We start from the raw sequence: 3,854 nt of genomic DNA on the forward strand, positions 1-3,854 counted from the left end.
TGGTTTCAAGTTTGTTATGTCTTGGTTAAGGTGGCACGGTAGTATTTGCTTTCCAGAATTTAGGTTGCTCTTTTGTGTACCCTACTTAGGTAAATGTATCTAAACAGTGTGATAGGACAAAAAATACAGTATCAACTGAACATACTTTCCCAAACTGAGTGATGAATCAGGTGTAGAAAAATATGAAATAATTTTATATACAGATGAAAATGAATTTTTGAGAATTTTTTTAAATTTTGCATTCACTGCACCATAAAAGACCTAAAAGTACTAGTGGCCTTAGGATTTTAAAAATAGCAAAAAAAGTAAACGGTCATGGTACATATCCAAATTCATTTCTGAATGGTAAAATGAAAGTACTTCAGTTAACTGTGAATGTAGAATTTTTTGCAGTGTTAGAAAGTGGTGAAAATTCTAAAAAGGCTATCATTATCCCTTATGGCCAGGGAATACTACCGTGCCACCTTAATGCTAACACTTCGACACAGTTCCAAAATTTCACCAGATAAGTGTTTGCAATAACTGCACGCTTTCTAGCAACAACAATTGTGTATTTTAAAGCTACAAACTATCCGACATTCGGTGTGCCAACTTATTAATCAAAATTTAATTGATATAAACAAGAAAATGCAACTACTAACCTTTCAAGTGGTGAGTTCGACTGTAACTTCCGGTGTGTGTATATCCATCACGTGATTTTGATTGTACCCCTTGTTCAATAATATTACGACAATTCACTGTTCTGTTTATTCGCAAAAAATGGCGGGGATTGATAATCTGTCATATGCTTATCAAAACCTCGATCAAAACGAGTTATATTAGCATGTATTTGTCTCGTAAATGTCTCCATATTATGTGGATTGAATCTTTTGACTTTTGTTAATCTAATACTGGTGTATATATTTCCAAATGATTCCTGAATTGCTCTATGGAAACTAAAGAACACAGTTATGCAAATTATGAGTGGAAGCTATTTATTTCTCCTCATATTTATGTTATAGTGTTGCCTTCTATTAACAACTAAAGTTGCATCCAAATTTTGGCAATTGTCATGAAAAGTGTAAAAGAAAAATAGTTTGTGTAAGCAGCAAGAATATGTAGCAAGATGAAATCTATAAATAAGTGTAACTGTCTCGAAATAAAGAGTAATGGACTTTTACTTATCATTTTCTTTTGTAATTTTGTATTTCTTGAAAACACCCAAAACATGTCATGTCATTTTATGCATTTTGGTTATATTGTTTGAAACCTTAAAGAAAAGAGGGAAACTAAAAACACAAATTGACGAGCAAGAAAGATCAAAATTTGTCTGTTGGCTATCTTTATACATTAATATCAAAATGCAAAGTACGCGATTAAGATTTTAGTTTACTTGATATCGCTGGATAAACTATGTCTGTTTAAAATGCATGTTGTCTCTATGACATATTACAGTGTATGTAATGTTCAAATTCTTAAATGTCATTTTCTACGTATCTATAATGAATTTCTTGTGTAGAATGAAGAAAAAACAAACGACAAAATTTTGATTTTTGTATGAAATAAGAAATAATATGTACTGTTTTTATAAATTCATAAAAAATGTATTTAATGCGAACGGGTTTTAATTGCGCCTACATCCATCCAGGTTTACTTTTTTACATTGGCTAGAGGTATAGGGGGAGGGTTGAGATCTCATAAACATGTTTAACCCCGCCGCAATTTTGCGCCTGTCCCAAGTCAGGAGCCTCTGGTCTTTGTTAGTCTTGTATTATTTCAATTTAGGTTTCTTGTGTACTATTTGGATATTATGCAGCAACCATTTGATTTTCTGGGAGGGGGGGGGGGGGGGGGGGGGGCTATGTTTTTTTTTTGGAAAAAAAAGTTTGTTTCCAGTTTTTGGAGAAAAAAATAATTTGTTTCGAATTCTGAAAAAAAAAATGTTTGTTACACCCTCAGCTGCCACTATATGTAATGCTAAAATTGAAAGAAAAAAATTGTTTTCGACTTGTCGCGAAAAAAATAGATTGTTTTTAAAAAAATAAGTTTGTATAGAAAAAAAAACCCATAGCCCCCCAGAAAATCAAATGGTTGCTGCCTTAGTATGGCGTTCATTATCACCGAACTATTATATATTTGTTTAGGGGCCAGCTGAAGGACGCCTCCGGGTGCGGGATTTTCTCGGTACATTGAAGACCTGTTGGTGACCTTCTTCTGTTGTTTTTTCTAAGGTCGGGCTGTTGTAGCTTTAATAAATTCCCCATTTCCATTCTCAATTCTATTAAAACTGTTAGCAGTTAGGTTTCACATGCAAAGAGTTTTAACAGAAGTGTATTTTATACTCGTAATAAGTGTATATAATGTTGTTGGTTTTCTTTTGTATGATTGTTTTAATAGTATGGTGTTTAATGCTAAGATATAGTGATATATATTACACTGGTGGTAAGCGGATGGTCGTAACTAAAAAAACTAAAAGTTACGACCATCCCGATATGGGAAACAACTTTAGGAATAAGTTTTTTTTTATCCGATTTTTCACGCAGTAAAAGGTTTGTTTGAGCCAAACCGCTTGTCCCATACATACTATTCGGCAGTTCGGAGATAGTGCAACCAAATTTGATGCATTAAAACATTCCAATTTTCGTAAAATAGTTATTCAGAAATTCGAGCATGATGGTCGTAACTAAAAAAACAAAAATGTTAAGTATGGTTGTAACGTAAATTTGTGTTGGTCGTAACTCTTTTTTTAAATAAGACGTAATAAGGCAGGTCAAGAGTTTAAAACGTGTCTTTTCTTATATGCACTATATTATACGATGCATTTCTGAAGATTGTTTTTATTTTTACATACAACTTATAATAAAGCAATTTTAATCCGGGTCACAATTTTATAAACTTTTCAAATATTAGTTTTGGGTGAATTTTGATTTAAAATTCATTTTTTTAAAAATGTTTTGGACCGAACAAGGCAAGTCAAGAGTTTTAAATATTTCTTTTGTTATATGAATATATTATATTATATATTTGAGAAGTTGTTTTTACAAAATAATAAAAACTAAAAGGGGCGAAGAGAGGGGTACATTTATCTGTAAAGTGCAAAACGGAAGAAAATTGGAACGAATGGAACGAAACAATATAAAATGAAATGAAATGAACTGTCATATATACTGAAAATATAAAGTATGTATCGAATCATTTTTTAGTTACAAAATAAATGATCTTAAGAAAAGGCATTTTTTTTCACTAAAAATTGGACATCACATGAATAACAGTATCCTGTTTTTTGTTGTTTTCTTCTTTAGATTTTGCATTTACTGAAAAGATAAACGGTTTTAAAACATTTTAAGGATGTAGTTACAGGGTGTTTTTTTTTTAAATCTACAATTTAAAATTGATAACTTGAGTAGAAAATTTATTAGTAAGGAGTCAAAATAAGCTAAAAATATTGATAGGTTATGACGGTCGTTATCGAGACTAGACCATACCCACGAATTCGGAGATCCATACTTGATTTAAAGAACAAACGCTTTATTTTTAGCTTGGATTTTTAGAAAATCATATTGTTGTTTGGTGAAATCAAGCTGATAATAAGGTGCACATTTATGTCCAATGATAAATTCCATGAGTAGCTTGTAGCCATTCATACAATATCAACATATAACATACACATAATTTTCAACCTGCATACCGGGGTATGTATGTGATAGTTGCCGCAGTACATTTAGTTCTACCTAAGTCCTTGTAATATTATCCTTGCTACAAGCTAAAGCCTGGCTACAAACAAGTATATTGTTTTACTCTAAAATTCTAAGCGTGTAACAGTGTAAAATATATATCAACAATTTTCCTACGTTAGATTATACATATGCATTCTT

The sequence above is a fragment of the Mytilus trossulus genome, chromosome 7 (genome assembly GCF_036588685.1).
Source record: "Mytilus trossulus isolate FHL-02 chromosome 7, PNRI_Mtr1.1.1.hap1, whole genome shotgun sequence".
In the NCBI taxonomy this organism is placed as follows: Eukaryota; Metazoa; Mollusca; class Bivalvia; order Mytilida; family Mytilidae; genus Mytilus; species Mytilus trossulus.